This window comes from Lycorma delicatula, chromosome 7 (assembly GCF_047948215.1).
Source record: "Lycorma delicatula isolate Av1 chromosome 7, ASM4794821v1, whole genome shotgun sequence".
Lineage (NCBI taxonomy): Eukaryota > Metazoa > Arthropoda > Insecta > Hemiptera > Fulgoridae > Lycorma > Lycorma delicatula.
The window spans coordinates 54882536-54905172 of record NC_134461.1 but is presented as its reverse complement, the minus strand read 5'-3'; the positions used below and the strand labels follow the sequence as shown (position 1 = coordinate 54905172).

The window sequence follows — 22637 nt, the reverse complement described above, 5'->3', positions numbered from 1 at the left end:
ACAGATGACAAAGTTTGTGGCGGGCGGGTTCTGTCTATCCGTTTTGCAACAGCATAAGCAATAGAAAGTATGAGGTCGAGGTCCTACCCTAAATTGTTTTTAGCATAAAAAATAATCTTAATAACAAAAGAATATTTTATTATTTTAATGAAATAAACTTAAGTAATTAAATGTATTCAAAACAAACCTCACCTTAACATAAAAAATAACGCTATTTCAATTCCCTTTTTTAGTTATTTTTTTTTAATTAAAGCCAAATTAAATGCGATTACTTGCACTTCATTTTATCGTTATAAAAGATAAAATACAAAATTGGCTTTTTTAATTTTATTTTAAATTTATTTAAAATGTAGATAAATCTAAAAAAATACTGCACATATAAATTAAAACAAAAAGAACAAAAATTAATAACTTGCCAAATGGAAATGATAAGAAAAATAATGAGGAAAAAATTTGTTAAGAAAACTACTGTAAAACACTAGTATTATAAAAAGACTATTACGAAATTTTTCAGTCTGGAAAGGGGTTTAATATACATAAACAAAGTCGTAATAAGAACTTTTTTTTGAAGTTTGTTGTATTCACCAATAAATTTTATAATCTGTTGATTAGTTAATAATGTTTTTATTGTAGATATTATAACTTATAAAATACTATTGTATAATAAAATAAATATTTATTTTTTTAAGATTATTCTTACCTTTACTCCTGTCCGTCTTCAGTTTTTTTGTTTATTATTTTTCAAGTAAATACTTTGTAGCTGGATGAGTGGAACTCAATTATATAGATTCTTCATAACTTCAATAATTTGTAGTTTTTTTTTTTTTACTTTTTGTTATTTTGAAATAAAATTAAATATTAACAAATGCCACAAAAATTTATTTTTGATGATAAAATATTTTCTTTTAAAACAATACATATAATAATTAATAAATCGTATTTCATATTACAAACAAAAAGTTGGTTGTATTGTTTCTTTATGATTTCCATTCTGTCGTTATCTGTAATTTATTGATAGGGAAATCTTTTTCACAACAATTATCAATAAAGATGATTTTTACTTTGTAGTTTGGATCCACGTATAAATTTTTTTTTAAATTTTACTTTATTATTTTTTTTTTATTCAAAATATTTTTTAATAATTATCACACAAGAAAATCTTCAAGTATTTTATTTATACTCGTATAAATGATAAATATTTATTATTATTAAATAAAAATAATCATACGATTATTTATTAAATATTGTTTAAACAAATTATCGAAACGAATAAAAAACAGATTACAAAAATATAAACTTATTTAAGCTTAAATATATAGGTTATATTTTTTAAGATTATTTTTACGTAGAAATAAAACATTTTAGCTTAGTAATAAATTTTTAACATTCTATTTACATGACCTCTACAATTAGGACAAACCTCGTGAAAATGTTCAGAACATTTTTTACATAATGTATGACCACATGGTATTATAGCATGATCAAAACAATTTACAAGACAAATACGACATAAAAATTCTTCGCGTATATTTTTTTCTTTTGCATTATTACTGGAAGAAATCGTTAAATTACCAAAATCTTTTGATGACAAACTATATTCATTATTTAAAACATTTGTTGAATTATTTTGAAAAAAATTATTCTGAGAATAAGATTTATTAAAAAGAAAACTCCAATCATCGTCATCATCATTATTTCTGTCATCATCATCATCATTAATCCAGATATTATATAAATGTGGATAATTTTTTAAAACATAATTTCTCCAAAAATTTATTTCGATTTCATCCAAAAATCCTCTTTTCTCAACTCTTAAAAATTTATGATTTTCAAATATATTACACATTTCAACCATATTGATTCTATGATTTATATGTAAATCAAATATAGGTCTACCATCACTACGATTACGACGTTCGGTTCTTCGAATCGCAACTCGATGTGGAGAAAATAAAATTTTACACATATCTAATACTTCAAAATCACTTGATTCAGATTTCGATGATATATTCCAATCTCTTGTAGGTGCTAATTCAACTGAAGATTCGTCGTCTATTGTAAAGATTAAATTATGAAAACTTTCTTCTAGAGTTTCACAGGTATCACAGTTTTTTATAAAACAACATTCTTGGTAATTCTCATTATCATTAAAATTATTGAAATATTCATGCTCCTCAAAAATAAGATCCATTTTCACTGAATTTCAGATCACACTTAACTGATTTAAAGTGAAAAAAATAATTGCAATACAAGAAATTTATAACACAGCTTCTTTTGTTCAAGTTAAAACGTGTTTATCTCTAAAAAAAACACAAAGGAAAACTTATTAAACAATTATCGGTCAAAGTTTATTCATTATTTATTATTATTATTAGAAAAGTTCATTAGTTATTTACGTATAATTTATGATTCAATTAATTACTGAGTAATGTAATATTAAATTAGTATTTTTGATAAAACGACTAGCGAGTAAAAAATATATATGTATTTCGTCTTGGCATTAATCATTTTTTTAATTATATCACCTAAGTTCAGTTAGAATGCAAGATAATCGTTAATAAAGATATATTTATAAAGATAATAAAAAAGAGATAACAAAAATATCTATATTTAATTGAAATATGACCAAGAAATAAATTCAAAATATAAACAATAATATTTTCTTAAACAGTAAAGTTAATAGAATAATTAATCTAACAATTCTATTCAATTTTACCTTGATTAGATTTTAACCATTCAAAACAAAATTAACAAACAAAATGTAATTGTGTAGTATATATATATATATATATAGATAGATAGTATATTAGTATATTTACATATATATTTAGAACTATAAAAATGTCCTTCATTTTGAGAAGGGTCAACGAATCCTTCTCCATGATGAAGAATATAGCGGTCGACAGTTGGTAATAACGGATGAATTCATTGGAAATGTTGATGAAAAAATTTGAGAAAACCGGCGATTCACCGTATCATCCTGACCACCGTAGGGAAAAACGATTTGTGACGATTGCGGTCGCCACACCAACCCCTCCGTTCATAGCCGCGATGGACTTTACCGTAGGTCGTCTTTTAGACCCTCTAAATATGATAACACAACACTGTGATCAGTTTGGCCTCTGTCAGGATGCTACCGATTCAAATACCTCAGTAGACATTTTCGTCTGTGTACTTACACAATCTTCTCAGGCTTTCATATGGGATCTTCAAACTACGACCATCTACCATAACTTACATTCCTCAACTGTCAAATTAACCGATTCGTGGAACCGGGATCCACGCGCCTTCCTCTAACACAGAAGGTTTCAAACAAAAAGTCTTCCGATATCTAATTTCAATTAGACTATGCACTAAAATCATTACTTTATTTAGTCTTTAAACACCAAAATACTTTCCTCATACTAACAAAGGCGTTTAGGCTCAATGCCAAAATGCCTATCTTGGCAAAGTCAACGCCTATCTGCCTGCACCCAGGCAGGCCCCCTAGACACCTTCAGCTATCTTCCTCAGGGCTAAGAATCTAAGGAAGCCAACAATTATGTTCCATTCACTTTCGATTTTCCAGTAATTTGTCTTTCTTGCTTCACCGTATCACAATTATCTTTGGTGTTTTCCGATGTTTCAACATCTTTAATTCATGTAGTTTTGACTAAAAAATTGTCTTATAAAAAAATCTTGTTCTAAACGGGTGTCGAAGATTTTAACAGATACATAAATAAAAAAACTTCTTGTTGCAGCGCATGAATTTTTGCGGTGATACGAAAATGAAGTTATGAATTGTTTGATCGCACTGTTACGGGGAGATGAAACCTGGATTTCTTATTCAAACGTCGAGACAAAGCAGCACTCAGTACAATGGTGGCATTCCATCATCTAGACCGAAGAAGTTCAAACAAGAACGTTCAATAAAAAATATATTCTATTTCTTGGAACCAAAAAAAAATGTGTCTTGCTTGTCGAAATTAGTTATCGTGGTTCTACTGTAAATGTCTGTATGTATTATGAAACGTTAAAAAATCTTTTGTTTTACAATGACCGGTCACACAACGCACACAAACAGTAAGACAAATGGAAAAATTTCGTTGGAAAACTTTCAATTATCTACCCTATAGCTCTGACTTATCTCTCAGCTATTATTTCCTTTTTCTTTGCCTTAAACAGTGGCTTGCGTCACAAAGGTTTGAAAATGAGGATAAATTAAAAAGTGGCTTTTCTTTATGGTTTAGGTCACTGGGAAGGATTTTCTTGAAGTGGAAATGAAGAAACTAGTGAAACGCTATGAAAAGTGAGTTCAATTTAAAGACATCAACGTAAAAAATAGGTAAATAAATGTAATTTTTAATATAACTTAAGTATTAAAATACGTCCGTATTTTTCAATTTTGTTTTTATCTCAATAAGGATTTATTTAATGACAACGCCTCGTATATACTACCAGTTGCATGCTACTTTGTTCGCGTGGATTTTGGATTTGCAATTTTAATAAGTTTTCAAAAGAAACATTAGATTTTCTCAGTTAAAATTCTACCTTAACTCTCTAAGGTTGATATTTTAGGGGGCAATTGGCAAGTTGATCTATCTACGCTTAACTTGGTCTAAATTTCAGTTGACCGAGCGTGAAAATAACATTATTTTTCAACGAATTTGAGCTGTAAAACAATAGAAGAGTGGAGCTGAGTCATAAAATTCATCATTTATTGTTGTAATTTAGAATTTTCATACAAAATTTCGGTCTTACTCTTACCTCCAAGTTGGATTTTTGAAAAATGGTGAAAAACGAGTCAATTTGTTTTTAAAGAAGATTCTTAACACCAATTTCCACTACTGTATCGCCTTTAGTTTCTTAGATATAAAATTTTCATAAAAAATTGTCCCTCTTTTCTTTTTTTATTCCTTTATAGATGAAGTTTTCCAAAATCCCTCCTTATTATGAGTCCGTATATTATTAAAAAAATATATTTTCAAAAATTCACCTACTTTGGTTTAGCAGTTTCAGCTGTGCGTTGATGAGTCATCAGTTAGTCAGGACACTTTATTTTATATAAAAAACTTATTTTACTGTTGGACTGGATAATGACTAATGTTTCTATTTTTAAACGGGTAAAGTATGCTCATTAAGTAAATCCATAATCTTAAATATTATTAAAAACTAGTAGAGTTTTTGTGAAGTGAATACTAAAACGGAAATGTTAAAATAAAAGATAAAAGTACTTAGTTTTTCTTCCCCCCCCCCCCGCCGCTACGCCCCTTGGGCCGGACTGACTTGATGGTATTACACCACCCAGGGGAGTGTCCGTTACTCTAATTAGCCCTCCCCACCTACCGGCAATATACCGGCATGGCAGGTCGGGCTAACCGGTGGCTCTTTTGAGGTTTCTTTCATTTGTTGTCCTTTATGGCACCACACCATACCTCAATGCCGCGGTGTGGCCCATGGATCTTTTGATATTTTATATTTACTTTATATTAACTAGCATTACTTTATATTTACTTTATATACTTTATATTAACTAGCAAAATTTATAAAAACGTTATAAAATATTTCAATATTTATTTTAAATATAATAATGAATTTACCTAATACTAAATGGTAATAAGACATTAAAAATAAAAATAATTATTATTATTATTATTTTTATTTATTTTTGTTTTACATGGTCTTCACATCTCTCCTTACAGCCATCCCAGCTTCCTTGAAAAAACCCTTCCAGGGAAGTTGAATGTCCTACTCTAACTTTAAGATTAATAAACCAGTAAATAAAGCCGTGGTTTATGAATATTCCCTATAAGAGAACGTATAAAAATAAGGGATCGTCAGAATATTAAATTGTATATAAATATGCTAACAAAACTATAATAATATAAAATTACAACAGATTTGGTAATGCGGCAAACCAAAAACACCAAAAAAATAACATGCAATAACAACTAACTAAAAAATGTAACTAAAAATAAAAAATCTCTTTCGGTATGTCGGAAGGTGGAGGTAGATTTCACCGGTGCTAAGCAGCGGATAAAATATATTTCCACCTTAAAATTAAGAAAAACTTCAAATTTACTCAATATGACAATGGTTGCATTTGAAAAAAAGTTTTACATGTTTAGCATGCAAGCTCCCATCTTCTTACAATTCCAGCAATATTTTGGTCATCCCTTGCTGTAACGGTTAGTCACATAAAAAATTGTTTCAGACAAGGTTTTAGGTAGTTTAGAGGACTAATGACCACTTTAAACCGATTCGATACTGTGCCTATTAAGGGAGGTATGATTTTTTTTTGTCTTCGAAACCGCATTTTTTCCATCCCCTGGGCCAATGGTTGGTGATATCAAAAAACTTTACTTAGATAACTTTTAGACCCTTATGCAAAGAATAGTAGAAACTTTAAACGAATTTGATATTTTACTTAATACGAAAATTATAGCGATATTTTGTTTTTTTCGAAAAAGAACCCCCCATTTCCACCCCCATGGTCCAATTTTTCCCATTAACGAAATGGACCGAGACCGAGATTTTGGAAAGTTATATTTTATATGTCAATTTGGAAGTGATTGGCGCAAAATTATGGCAGGGCAGTTATCGTGTCCATAAGAAAATGAAATTTATATATATATATAAAGATTTTTGAACTGACGGTGGTTTTGGGGTCTGGAGTAAGTGAAAGCGAAGATATATCGAAATTATCCGGAAGTCGAATAATTGTACCCGTTACAATACGTAGCTTTCTTATGAAATCTACCTAAAAAAAAAGAAATATATAACTAAACGCCAAAATAAATTAGTCCTATTCAAATATACTCATTACATTGCTGGGTTAAACATCAAATATATATCTACCACCCTGCCATGCTGGTTTAGCCTGCTAATACACCTAACTAAAGATGTAAACGTGCTACCGTTATACTATTTAACCAGGTAGCGCCTACTAGAGCGAATAAAAGGAACACGTATGGTTATGTTTTTCAAATCGCAGTCAATAACCGCATTAACAGTTACAAGCAAAGACAAGATGTTGCACAATGCACCCGACCATTAAGTGACTGCATCTTCCAAAAACAGCACTCATCCTTGTAGTTTACAAAGGAAGAAATCATAACGAAGATGCAGAATATAGAATAATCGCTTCTGCACTGCTTCTCTACTACTACAGGTACAGTTCTTATTATAATTACAGATAACAGCACAATATTCAAGAGTAGGTCTAACCATAGTTTTATATAGGTGGAAGATGGTATTTGCCTAATGAAAATGCCGATCAATTCAAAGAAGCAAACCTAGGATTTCTTCTGGACTTAGAGAATATCCTACTTACATGCTCACTGAAAATTAACTTAGAATCAAAGTAAACACAAGATTAGAAATACCTTCAACACGTTGTATAGAGTGATGACCAATCCTGTAAGCATATTTCGTCACAAGTGTTTTCCTAGAACATATTACAAGAGCTTTTTTGGCGAAATTAAGCGCCATTCTGTTATCAACTGATCATTTATGGATTGTATTAATATCAGATTGCAGAACCTCATGGTCAGAATAGCTGTTAATCCTAGTCATGATTTTAAGGACGTCAATATTTATATGTTAAACGAATAATGCCTTAGAAGAGATATCCAATCCACTATCATCCATAAATATAATAAATAACAAAGGACCAAAGTTGGAACCCTAAGCTACCATAGAAACGGTCTTGAATAGACTAGAGACCCTACCGAACACGCACGCGTAAAATTGTGTCAGCAAAATAGCTCCGCAACCACGTCAACATTGCTGCACTAAAACCGAGGAGGCTAAGCTTCAACAGAAGTAGATCGATCATGATACACGGTGTCGAACGCCTTGCAAAAATCAAAATAAATTCGTCATAAATTTACAATTTATGACGAAATTAATTAGCCTTAAAAGATCTTAATAATAGAAATTTCTTATTTATTTTTAGAAGAAAAAAATAATCCAAAGTTTTATATAACCTCTTTGTTTTATAGTCTATGTTTAACAGCACTATTAGGTTATTGTATATTTTGTATTACTAATAATCATATTGCAAGATATTAACACTACATAAACCGGTTGTAAGAAAAATAATATCAGGGTTTTAATTTGTTATAAATATCTCTTAGATGAGTAATACAATATGATCTAGAATCAAAGGGCAAAAAAGTCGAAAGTTTTAGTTATGCGCATGGTCCTAGATTAATTCTTTAATATTCCGCTTGGAATCAACAGTAGCAGATTCCGAACAGAAAGCCTGTTATGTTTTGCATTTTGTTAAATGTGAATCTGTAGCTACAGTTCAACATTCGTTCCTTAAAAAGTTTAATTGTGACCGTCTGAATAACACTTATACTCATCGATAATATAATCTGTCTGAAACGACCGGATATATGCATAAAGGGAAGAGTACGGAATGACCGAGAGTGTCTTAAGAAATGTTGAAAATATTGAAATGAGTATTTTACTGAATAGTAAAAGCCAGCCGATAAAACTAGTGTCGATGATGACAGTATGGATGTTTTAAGGAAACGCTCGCATTTGAGTTTAAACCGTTTACAGCTGTTAGAGGCTTTGAAGCATACCGACTAAGCTGTACGTGCCAGATTCTTGATTGAAATGTTATACCATTAAGATTGTATTTTATTTAATGATAAGTCAACATTTTATCTTACTGGAAAGTTAATATACATAAAGTCTTGGTGTCCGGGTGCTCACCGACCACGTTAACTTGAACCAATATCTGTTTCGATTCCGCCTGACAGCAGCTGATGAGCTGTGCGTCTGCGGGGAGGTCCAATCAAATGAACACCTGATGTTTGACTGCCCTGCTCTTGGAGGGGGGGGGCAGAGACCGGGCCACCCTGAAACTTAGAGGTCAAGGGGAAAATTGGCCATTCACAAGCGGCGAATGTGGCGAGAGCCGCATTGTCGGACCGTGTGGGAGTTCCTAGATGCGGTTGCTTTGTTCAACCGGCATCCATAGTTTGCTTAGGGGAAAGACTCTTACCGCACTGTCATGGGAAGCTAACCCTGAGATGGCTGACCACAAGCCAATTATTATGGCTCCAAGCGCTATAAAATGGTGGTAAACTTGCTGAATGCCAGCAAGTGCTGGCATTCAGCGACCTAGGCTTGGCAGCGAATTACTGCCCACACGATATAAATTTTATTTGTAGATGTCATATATATTTTTAGTTGTTGACGGGTGTGCGCCTACCCATTTTAGCAAATATATGACAAGTGAGCGGTTGGGGCCCGTAAGCCGGTGGTGTATGGCACCACGCTTAGTCCGCTCACGCCCGTTAGGTAAGCTCTGGGAGCTATGTTAGGATACTGGTCGCTAAACTGTTCGAAGCTCAGTTGCTGTATGTGGCACAGAGATTCGGTTTTACGCTTTAGGGCGATCGAATTGAGTGGTGGCGGGATATCTGGAGTCAGAAAATTCCCATGACCTCTCTTTAAAATGCGAAAGAGACTCCCCAAGATTACATTTTTTCTGTTCAATATCCGACGGAAAATTTACGGGCTGAAACAAACAAAACAGGAATTGCTTATTTGGATATACTGCTGTGTACATGGCTCTTTCCTCAACTGAAGATCAAGTCTTATTTGACAGCAATGTTATGCGCCTCCTCACAGGCATAGTTCTGTACGGGATCGATTGCATGACGTTTGCTCCAACCGCTGAATTGATCCGCAATTAATATAATTGAAGTAATATGGGCCTGATGACAGAGCTTGTTTGTGGTGATCTCCAGAGTTATCCAATCTGCGTATTTACCTCTGCTATCTATTAATCTACCCAATTTGAGGGACGGGGTTGAAGCTTCCGTCACTTCCATTACTCCAGTCATGTCAGTTAAAGTACGAGACGAACTCTCCTATCGGTTGGATGTGTATCATATTACGAAACATGCTCACATTTAAACTTTTGTAGAGAAAAACTGTAAATCACTCTTTCATTTGATTTGTATTTCATTACTATAAGCCAAAGTTAAGCATTAAAAAAAAATAATAATATTTAAAAAAATCAACAACAATATCTTAAAATTAAAAAAAAAAAGAAACCTATCCGGGTCGTCGTCTGCCGATGACTCCCGGTGAACAACAGATCCTGCTGCTTAGAAGCCGGTAGTAAGTGTATCCCACACCCGTCACATAGGAACCGTGTTCATGCGTCGTGGCCAGGGCGCCGTCGTTCCTATGGGAAGAAGGGGAAGGGTTTTTAGTCGGTGAAAACTCGACATTACCGTCTGTTGCGGGCGGACGGTGGCTGGCAGAGCTTTTTACTTCTCCTACGAGAAACGAGAAAAAATAAAAACAGAAAAATGAAAATACATATAGAAATAAAAACACAAATTCAAATTAAATATTTTTTTTGTTTAAACACTTCTATAAACTGATATTCTACTTTGTACACTCTATATATCGTTTTTTTTATCATTTAAAAGATTGTAACTTTAATAAAGGAATCGTCTGGCTTTTGTTTATATTTTTATCTTATAATAACTAATATTTTTCATTAACACGTAAAAAGACCTTGGCCTTCACAAGTGATTAAACAGCAATGAAGCTATGATATAATCATAGCTTCTTTCATATTTAATTAGTATATTTAACTTATCAAATTTACGTTATCCACAGAATTATAAACAGTATGTTCTAGTATTTCTTTATAATCAATTTAAATTCAGTGTAATATTCTAAAAATGAAGTAAATGAGTAATATTTCTGTTAAATAAAATAATAATTTGTATTGTTTTTTTTTCGACTCATCAGTTAGTTAGTTGACCGTTTGATGCTACGATCCATTATCCTTTGTTCTGAGTAAAACTTTTTAATCTCAATATTGATATAAAAAGTTGCATCATTACTTATTATTTTATAGATTCGGATCATTGTCTATCTCGGCAATATTTTATTTTCTACACGTCTCTCTACAAAAAATTAACTAAATTTTGATGTATTACGTAACTCACCAAAGAGTTGTCTTTTTTCTACAATTTTTTCTTCTGTCTATTCATCTTAGACGTTTTATTTCAAATTTTATTAACCATTTTATTTTAAAAATGTTCTTATAATATCATATTTCAAAATCCTTTACTCATTTTTTTTCTAGTTTTTCCTATCGCCCATTTTTCACTACGAACTGCTACATTCCCCATAATTCTTTGAAGGACTTCTTAATTGTACTAGTATATTTGATTTTGGAATATGTATATTTTTTACATGAATATATAATAATTATAATATAATATAATATATATAATATCTTTATATATATTATTTTTTTCTGTGCGTGTGTATGTCACTGAACTTGTCCTAAACGGCTGGACTGATTTTGATGAAATTTTGTGTGTGATTAAGCTGATTCGAGAATGATTTAGATTCACAATTTGATCCGATAGAAAATGTATTTTTTAATTAATTTATTTATTTATGTGTTGTTGAGGTTAAGGTGGTTGCGATGGTTAAGGTTCACAATTAAATCCGGTAGGCAGCGCTGCTATCGCGTTTTAGAATTTTTTCATTTTTGGCATATCAGTCAGAACCGGTAGTTGGTGGTGCGATCGGATTCTAGGAATTTTTTTTATTTTGTTGCTTTTTCGCATGTCGGTTACTTGCGTCGTATGTTGTTATTACATTAAAATTCGTATTTTTAACAGTCTACTGTGTTTAGAGAGTAGTTTGAATTAAATCCGATAGGTAGTGCTGTTCTGACAATTGGATTTATTTACATTCTGACTTTTATAAAGTGAAAGGTTAAATTTTATGAAGTTCCGTAATGTTTTGTAAGTTTCTTAATGTTTAAATAACGTTTTAAAGTGTAATTAAAAAATATACATTGTGCAAATTTGTAAGATGCAGTATTGACGTGAGTATTTTATATGATTTTTCATGAATTTTAATGATGTATAGACCTGCATTCAATAACAATCAACTTAACCTACAAATTTAAATTGTCAGTTATTATTTGATTCTATGCAACTTAGGAAGTATTGAACGGCTCTTTGAAAATAAAAATGTCAGTTTGTAAAATAAATTATAACATTAATAAAATTAAAATATAATTTACGTATAATAATTATAGTTTAAAGTATATTTAAAAAATTGAAGTTATAATTTTTGTAGCTGAATGATTTTATAAAAAATTTTCTAAAATGGTTTTTAATTTACAATTATCTAAAATTTGGTAAAATAGATGTTAAAATAAAGAATGAGAAAAATGATAAAAATTTCTACTAAAATTTTAACAACGTTCCTTTTTTTACAGTGCTTTATTTTTTTATTAACTGATTAATTAAGCTATCACATGGTTATGAAACTTAAAAATTAATAAATTTAAAAAAAAAATGCAGGAGGTACTTTTTTAAAATGATCTTAAGTGAAAATTAGAAGTAACGTGGATGAAAATTTAGGCACTTACGTATTAACGCCACCGCAGCTACAGCTTTATTTAAAAACAAAGTAGTCAATCGGATTTCGGTGGAAAATGAGCAGTCTCTTTATTAATTTTAATAAATGGTTATTTATATTTGTTTTATTTTATAAATATAATTTAACCAATCTTAACATACGCTCGCTAACCTTGACTAATTAATACCGTAATTTTTTGAGTATTTATTTAATAAATTCAGTAATTATTGCAATTATTTATTATTTAAATAATCAAAACACTCCTGTTAATTAGTCAAGGTTAGCGAGCGTAGGTTAAGTTTGGTTAAATTATATTTATAAAATTAAAGAAATATAGGTGAGATTGAATCCTGTATAAAAAAGTTGTTTAACCTTATTGATATAGATTTATATACTGAATAATACTACTTTCAGAGAAAGCATTTCGGACTTTACTTCTTGTATCTCAGATGCTTAACATAAGTAAAAGTCATTAAAAAAAACACTGCGACCAGATAAAGAAACAAATGAATGTATCTCTTTTTGTCAAAAACAATGTGTTGTCATTATATATCTTGTAGCGGTGTGAAATAAATATAGGATATGAATAAAATTCTGTGTCATACGTAGAATTAAATTTTAACGTAATAATATTTTTAATTACGTCAAATCAGCGTATACTTTTTTATTGTATGTAGGAATGTCAACATCAGTATAAATGTATTATTGAATTTCAATTATAATAATTAATTTAATTGTATTTTACTATACAATTCTAATGTTAAGATTTTTTTTTTATTATTTCAGTTGCAGAAATATAAATAGAATTGCAAAACTAAGAAAATAATTTACATTTATAATGGTTTTTTTCACCGATCCGGTGAAAACCGCATATGCACAAATTGGACCGATTACAATACTTTCCCTTCTACAGCTATAGATAGATAGCTCTGCATAGCGCTAGACGGGAAAGTAAAAGGGATTGTTTCGGAGAAACAATCATTCTCCTATATACAGAAATATTTGAGTGAAATTTTAAGAAAATCGGTTTAAACGATCCTAATATACTCGTATAAGGCCTAAAAAGTAGTGTGATTCACATTCTCTCATATTCACATATATATGTATTTTTTTATTCTAGAACTCTAGATGAACTAGTTAAGTCCTAAAATGTAAACACTTATAAAAAAACCCGATACTTCATTTTGGATATGAACACTATACTCTCCCCTTTATTATAGCTACTCTTGCTGTATTCACCAGGAACTAAAATATGACAAGTATTTTTATTTAATAGCACTGATCAACAATATTTTGTTAAATGAAAATGAATAGCTGATTCTTGTAGTATTTTTCTTGCTGATTTAAAATATGAAATTCTTCTATCAGATTATTTTTTTTGTAACTACCATTCTTATTTTGTGGTAGTATCATGCATGAACTCCATAAGCACAGCATTTTGTGAACATAAATACATTCACAAATATTCCCTCTGCCATGTGACCAGTGCCACATAGTCAAGAGCTTCCAGTTCCAGTACCACCAGATACATACAAGTTAGATGAAGATGAAAATGTCAAATCTTGTGCTGATATATCAGGCAATGAAGAAAGAGATCCAAAAGTTTTAGAAAATAGATATATTGAACACCATTTAATTAATGTCAGAATTAAATGTTCTGTTTCTTGATCTAAATTTATCAAAGAATCAAGTAGCAATACTGGCATTAAGACTGAAAGGATGGCATTTTTTACAACCAGACACTAAAATATGTGCTTTCCATGACAGACAGTCAGAATTTGAACATTTCTTCTCTCACTAAGAAAACTTAGTATATTGTAATGATGTGGACTCTTTACTGGAAGCTTTGGGACATATGCACCATCCTAACAAATGGTGATTTTTTATTGACTCGTCAAAGTTTGAAAGCTGGTCTACTTCATATTGGAAATAAATACCCATCAATCCCGTTAGCATACACTGTTCACATGAAGGAGTTTAAAAATATGAAACTTGTATTGAGCAGGATTCAGTATGGGAAATATTTATGGCATATTTGTAGAGATCTGGAAGTAATAGCACTTTTACTTGGACCACAACTTGGATACATTAGGTTCTGTTGCTTTTTGTGTGAGTGAGACAGCAGGGATAGGAAAAACCATTACATAAAAGAGCAATGGCCAAAAAGAAAGGTACTGACTATTGGAGAGAAGAATCTGTTAGTTTGGTATTAGTAAAACCAGGAAAATTTATCTTCTACCACTACACATTAAGCTAGGTTTATTCAAAAATGTTTATAAAGCAGTGGATCATAATGGTGCAGGGTTTTAGTTTTAAAAACCAAATCCCCTAATATAAGTGATGCTAAAATAAAGGAAGGTATATTATTTGTTAGACAACAAATAAGAAAACTAATGAGTGATCCAGCATTTGAAGAATGTTTGAATGACTTGGAGGTTGCTGCATGGAAATCATTTCAAAATGCAGTAAACAACTTCCTTGGAAATCATAAGGCCAGTAACTGAAAACTTGTGATTGTACTCCAAAACTACAACGAACTTGGGTATAACATGTCACTCAAAATCCACTTCTTACATTCACATTTGAATTTTTTCACTATCAGTTTCGGTGCTATCTGTAATGAACATGGAGAATGCTTTCACCAGGAGATATCTACAATGGAAACACAGTAACAGGGAAAATCGAACTCCAAAATGTTAGCTGATTACTGTTGGAATCTAAAGAGAGATCTACCTATAGCAAATTACAACAGAAAATCCAAAAGAAATAGATTTTAGGTTAGTACAAAATGCATGTAATTTATTGTCATATTACATTCAATATACATTTACAAAAGAAGTTTCAAAAACAAACAAAAACTGAGCCCGATAGAAAACCTTTATTAACATATATGAAATCAGCATAAAAACTGCTTTAAGAATCAGCCATTCACTCACATTTAACAAACAAAAAATTAAATTTTGTTGACTAGTGTAGTTTTTAGGGAAGCTTGTATAAAAACATGAACATAGGAAATCAACAAATTAAGTTACCAATATAGATTCTACATTCAAAATTACTACGAATAAATTGGATGAAAATAATAAAAAAATTATACATCATTATGTAGTGTCATAATATTGTAAAGAAAGTAACTGTAATTTGTAAAAAAGGAACATGCTTTCCTTTTTTATTACATTATTATACTAACATCATTAATAAAGTGGAAAACCTACTTTGAATACGATTCAAATGAATTGCATTTGGAGAAACTTAAGCATGAGATTTTAAGCATGTGACTTGTCAAGAATAAGAAAATTAAAGTGTAGAAACAGAAAAAACAAAGGGGATTTGTAAGATTAAGTGGTACAGGCATAAAGAAAACTAATTGATAAAATATGTATTGTAAGCATAAAGAAAAAAATAACGAGTAAGACTAACCTGTAAAAGAATTACATGATACATGTTAGGTTTTACGGGAAAAAATATGACTTAAAGGGGTTATAAGATAACAGAATAATGGAAAATCCAGTTTGTTTATTTATTTTTTTAAATAAATATATTAATAAATACATATTTATTTATTTCAATAATAGTTACTGATGAATGATAATGAATGTAGCGTGAAGAGATTGTCATGCCTGATATGATGATGATGCTAACATGATGATTTTTAAGTACAAGTTAATATACTTTTTTATTATTTCATGAAACAATTTTTTTGATTAAAACAATTATAATGGGAATATGATACATAAAAATATATGACAAGACTTAATCAAGGTTCGAACCAGAAGCTTCCAAATGAAACCGATGTGGTATCCCATCTCTGTATACACCTCTTATATACATGCATCATGGTCTTGATGTTGGTTCCATTTTCTTTTCTTTTTTTTTAATAATTGTGTTATATGTAATGCTATTAATAATTTAAAATAGTGCACGTTTAAATTGAAATGAATAAAAAGTAGAACTGAATTAAATGATGGCAAAAAAAAGTTAATCTGTATCCAATTTTTGGAAAAAATGGACTTTTGAGAATGTTGTCTGCCTGTATTATTCTATAATATGAACTTTACTAAAATAATGATCTAATAACTTTGGTGCTGATCGCCTGAATAGTTTCTTCCTTTTTCAGATGTTAAAACATTAACATTTTACTAAATAATATTTTAAATAAAGATACTGTAGTGAGAAAAAAAGGGTTTCTATGTATCTATGTATATGAAAAATTTAAACTAAATTTTTAATATTGTTCTTTGATAAGAATATTATTAGCGACCTTGTTATACCAAAACCGAGCATAAAAAATTAAATCCAAATTATTAAATATTTAACTTTAAGTCACTGCTACCATGCAGAAAATCAAGATAAGTCCTTAAAAAACACTAAACAATTATCATTTTTCATCAATATATCTTTTTTTTTAAGGAAAATATTTTTTTTTTTACATTTTATTTATATTTCTTAATAAGGAATTTGCATATTATAAAACTTTAATACTCCTCAAATCTTTCTTTGATCAAATAATTTACAAAAAATATGAATTCGTGTTATCAATGTATTATATTTACAAAAGAAAAACAGAATATATAGAAATTATTCAGTTAGTTTATACATAAAAAAATCACATTTTCGTTCAAAATTCGTGATATCATGATAATCATAATTTTTATATGTTATTGTTCATAAAAGAAAAAGAAATGAAAATTTCCTATTTTACTCTGTATAACCTTTTTTTTTTAATATAAAGATAATAAATTGTTTACAAAACACATTATTTATAAAATCTTGATGTCTTGCGTGTTATTATTAAAAACAATTTTTTGAAGCAATTTTAGCATAAATTAGAAAATCTTATTATAGTTTTTTTAGTAAGGGTCAAGATAACTGGATGACAACTTAGTAATACAATTCAATAATATATTAATTATATTAACGTATAAAAAATGAAATTTATTATAGCATCACTTTTAATTGCATCATCATCTCTTTTAGAGGTAATTAAACTTTATTTAATAATGATTAAATAATATTATAAATGCTAATTTATTAATAAATATTTATTTAAAAAAATATATTTTTTATTCAAATTAATGAAGTAGGTTTTATAAATAGATTATATATTTGCAATTTAAAAAGAAAATATTTATTTTTTTTAATTATGAGGTAATATATTCGTACGTATAAAAATTATCTTGTCTTCGAATTTTACTCTGTAAATTTTATCACTGGGTTGTTTATTAAACGAGAAAATTTTACAAATGTTCCAGAAAAGTTCTTTAAATTTTTTCACTGGTAAGAAAAATTGCTATTCAGTTATTATTATTATTATTTTAAAAATTTGGCTATAGTTTTTCGTTTTCTGTAGATAACTCAAAATTTAACTGTAGGAAGTAAATTTCGTCTGTGGTGGTTTCTTACTTCTGTTTTTGTTAAATATTTTCGTTTGTTTCCGGTTAAAAACATTTGTTTTTCTTGGTAAATGCATTTATTCTATCTCTTAAAATATATTGGAACACTGTTGTAGCTGAATTAGAGTGACAAAATTGTTATAATAACAAAATTCATATTTTATTGATAAATTAATGTATCATTAAACTTAGTATCCTAGAATTTTAATCTGCTATTAACGCACGCTATTATCAGTATAATTTGTTACAGTAATTAGGATATTAACATAAAATAAAAACTTTAAAAACGTTATATCAACAAATCTTTCAAAAGAGTAAATAAAGTATTTGTTAAGAAAATATATAAAGGAGAACATTATGATATGATTTAAGGAATTGGGATTTGTAAAAACAGTACCAAATTTACTTGTGCAATTCAAAGTATAAAAAGTATGACAAAAAAATTTGATGTGGACACATCACTTCCTTGTATGCCTACTAACTTGCATGTACTCATTTTTTTTTTTAATGAAAAGTACATAAAATTTTATTTTATTAATAATATCTGATATTTTTCCTTTTTTTATTGTTATTGAATTATTTATCGTAATTTTTTTTACAATCTTAGGTTAATTATTATTATATTATTATTATTATTAAATCAATATATTTAATTATTATTATTATTATTAATTATTATTAATAAATCAATATATTTAAATTAAAAAAAGGAGATGAAGTCTGATTCGAACGATGTGCCTTCCCTTCTAAAATCCAATTATTTCATTAATTAAAATTTTATTTTTGCTATAACTTTGGAACCAATGAAAATAAGTACCACCTATGATATATCGTTGAAAAGCTCTGAAAAAACTCTAAAGGATTTCCAATGCTGAATACAACATTATTTTAATTTTACACATCTTTTTCATTTATTAGATGCTCTTAAAATTCATTTTTAATCAATTACGTTAATTCTGTTTTACATGATATATTTTCATTAAATTAATAAATTTTGTATTATTTTTGTAACTGTTTTTACACAAAATATTATTTTTTTAATCCAAATAATAATTTATAGATTTTTGAAATCCTCATGACGTTTTTCCTCATTCTTATTTTTTTCTTAATTGGTACGTAACACACACACACATAATACTGAGTGGAAGGATTTCATAGTGATGAAATAATTTCTATAATAAGCATTATACAAATATAAATATATATATATATATATATATATATATATACCGGATGGCTGAAAAGTTATTTACACCCCCTCTAACTTTTTTTTTTAATAACTGAGATAATTAGATGCGGTTAGCAGCATTCTTCCTTGTACTGAGAGGCTACTTCAATGATCGTATATTTCACTCGTTTTGATTTTTAGCTGGCAGGGGACGGGGAGCAATTTAAAAAATGTCAAATGGGATCAATAGTCATTTGACATATCATTTTAAAAAGCTCAATGAGACGAGAAAAATGGTACAATTAAAACTAAATTCTAATCACTCCAACCCAAAATGGCGACCAACAATGTGTTTGTTTCAGATAGCAAGATCTACGATTGTAGTTCTTTAATTTTTTTATTTAATTTCTTTAATTATTTTGTTATTTGAGGCATCCGATTCTCTCTTTCAAATTTTTCTCCGATGAATCAGGCTAACTAAATAAGCCCCAATTTAGAGTATTCGGCTTTCAGGAGTAGGAGGGGGATCAGGGCGGCTCAAAAATGTAAAATGGACATATGGTCATATAAAAACTTTGTTTTAAAGGTATTTGCAAGACAAGCAAAACGGTATAAAAAAAAAATAATAAATTCTGACAATTTAACCTAAAATAGTAACCAAAGATGTCGTCATCATTATAATTTAAAATTGAAAAAATTAATTAAAATTTGTCAAATACTTCTTTTAATTAAACTTACACTCTTGAATCTAAAAATAATTAATTTATTCAATCTTTAACATTAAAATTTTATTTCATAAGAAACTTTTAAAAAGTAATTTTTATTTCATAAGTTGGCTATGTCAACACCTGATCAACAATTAAACAAAGGTAAGTTACATTTTTCAAAATTTATATTCATTGTTGATTCAGTGATAAATAGGTAACAGATGTTGAAGTGTAAAACTGCATTATTATTATTTTTGGATGAAGTTTTTTGTTTCTTTATAAGTAAGGTTAAAAAATTTAAATTACAAAAATCGTCTCATCCTCTGAAGCAATACCTAATGGTCCCGGCGGTTAAACATAAAAAAAATTACAAAGATTAAAAAAAGAAAAACAAGTAAAAAAGATTATTGAACAAATCAGAAATAAAATAAATTAATTAATATTAAAAACGTTTAACCGAACTTAGAAACCTGATTTTATTTTTAATTTCGTTAAAAACATAACCTACAAAAAAAACTCTTGGGTAAAAAACAACCTTTTTTTTAATTCAAGAAAGAGTAAAAATAGTGTTCTTATTTGGCTAAATAAAAACATCCAAAAAAAAAAGCAGCTAATCGCAGTTAATGTGCGACATCCTAATCATACAATTTCCAGGGTTGCAATCACAAATTTAAGAAAAACTTTTCAGTGCACTGGTAGAGTTTCATATGACAAAAAGCCTTGCCGACCCAGTGCAGATGAAGTTATTTAAGAAGAATACTAGCAAATATTTCTAGCGATTGTACGAAATAATAACACTGATAAACATAATTTTTGTTTCCTAACATGCGATAATGATTTTAATCTGTTTTTTTGATGATGAAAACGAATATGAACTCAGAATCTTTCTATTACCCATATCTTTGAAAAAGTTTTAAATTTTAATTAAAGGATTTTTTTCATTTTTCAACGTATAGTTAGCATTTCAAGCTCCTGTATTGTATTTTGTTAGCTCATTTTTTATTGTTTTACTTTATTAACATAATTTGTAAGCTATGAATAATCAATACTAGACAAAGAATTAAATCATATCATATTCACATATTACGACATCACTGAAGAGTGAGTCTTCATGGACAAGATTAATCATGTCTGTGCAGGTCAAAACATGTAACTGAAAACACAGCTGTATTTTTTGTATTAAGCACTGAATTCAGGAAAGAATTAATTTTGTTCAGTCTTAAGTTTGTTAACAATGCAATGCCAGATAGCCTCGAAATTGTGTAAATGATGCGGATGCCTTTTGTTATGTATATGGTGAGTTCACCGTAAACACCTTTATTTAATAAAAGCATACTATTTGTATTTTCAGTGTAAAATTGGTGACCAGGAAAGACGTGGGCTCCTCATATAGTATGCACTAATTGTTCTGCATATTTAAGAGGATGGCTGAAAGGTACACGGAAGGCTTTGCATTTGGTGTACCTATGGTTTGGCGTGAACCAAAGGATCATGTAACCGATTGTTTCTTTTGTTTAACTGTGTCTGTGGAGTTTCTACAAAATTTAAATATACTGTAAAATATCCTTCATTGCAATCTCCAATCATGCCTGTACCTCAGTGAAATTATTGCAGTTACTGAGTCACCTGTGAATGTATGTTTCGAAAGCAGCGATGAAGAATCAGGCAGTACTGAAGAAGACAACAATGATTTTAATATTTAATTATCTTCCAATAAGCCACATCTTATATCACCAGATGAATTAAATGACTTGGTTAAGGATTTAAATTTATCGGAAAATCAAGCTGAACTGTTAGGATCAAGACTGCAAGGTTGGAATTTACTTCAAAAATTACAAAAAATCTGGGCTTTCGAAGTCAACAAAAAGAACTTTCTCGGTACTTTATTGATGAAAATAATTTGGTTTATTGCAAAAATATTGATGAACTCATGTTGCACTTAGGACAAGTGCTTACCCCCTTCTGAATTAATGCTTTATTAGCGGTTTCCCAGGAGGTGGGGTTGCCAGGGATGGAGGTTTAGTCGGTAGTGCGCAGGAGTACATATGCATTTTCTGTAACAGCTTGCGGAACCTGTTAGCGAGTCGGACACTGCTTCGGCGTCCGTAAATGGGGTTCTTCCACCTTAAAAAATACCTGAGGACTGGCGCCTTTTCATAGATTCGTCCAAAAATAGTTTAAAAGTGGTTCTACTACACAACGTTAACAAATATCCATCGATACCAATCGCTTATGGTATTAATTTGGAAGAAAAATAAGATGTGATGAAAGAAGTTCTTGAAAAAATAAATTATAAAAAACGTAGCTGGAACATATGTATTGATTTGAAAGTTATAGCTATTTTCTTAAGCATGTAGTTAGGCTATTACATGTATTTTCTTTGAGAATGGGACAGCCAAACTAGGGATAAACATTATGTTAACAAAGAGTGGAAGAAACGAGACAACTAAACTCCAAATGGGAAAAATATTATTCATGAGCCCTTAGTTGAACCCAAAAAAATATTTTTATCCCCTCTCCATATCAAGCTAGAGCTAATGAAAACTTTGTAAAAGCAATGAAGAAGGATAGTCCCGGATTTTTGTACATCAGGCAGAAATTTCCGAATGTAAGTGTAGGAAAAATTAAAGAAGAAATATTTGTTGTTCCTCAAATAAGAGAGTTTGTCAAAGATGATGAATTTAACTCATTGTTAAATAATGTAGAAAGTGCAGCTTGGTCTTCATTTAAAGACAATTGCAAAAGTTTTCTCGGCAAACAAAAATCCGATAATTACGACGATATTGTTAATCAACTTCTTACTTCATACAGAGCTGTGGATGTAATATATCTTTGAAATACATTTCCTCCGCTTACATCTGGATTTTTTCCCGGAAAACCTCGGAGACGTAACTGACAAACACGGTGAACGTTCCCACCATGACATTTCGGTGATGGAAAGCTTCTATAAAGGCAAGTGGA

General features: G+C 29.5%; 2 long non-coding RNA genes across 3 annotated transcripts in view; one reads left to right on the top strand and one right to left on the bottom strand.

Moving 5' to 3' along the window:
- Positions 1-22637, top strand: part of LOC142328184 (uncharacterized) — a 54537-nt gene that overhangs the window by 20610 nt on the left and 11290 nt on the right. Inside the window, exon 2 of the long non-coding RNA XR_012757214.1 lies at positions 4230-4324. This is a non-coding gene — a long non-coding RNA (uncharacterized LOC142328184). The remainder of the gene's footprint in view (positions 1-4229; positions 4325-22637) is intronic.
- The window catches only part of LOC142327529 (uncharacterized), a 30895-nt gene that overhangs the window by 938 nt on the left and 7320 nt on the right, over positions 1-22637 (bottom strand). Inside the window, exons 1-2 of one of the 2 annotated variants that reach the window (XR_012757005.1) lie at positions 10060-10109; positions 701-2300 (exon numbers count right to left, since the gene is read on the bottom strand). This is a non-coding gene — a long non-coding RNA (uncharacterized LOC142327529). Of the gene's footprint in view, positions 1-700; positions 2301-10059; positions 10110-22637 lie in introns of those variants that run through there. The other variant, XR_012757004.1, reaches the window with a different exon arrangement.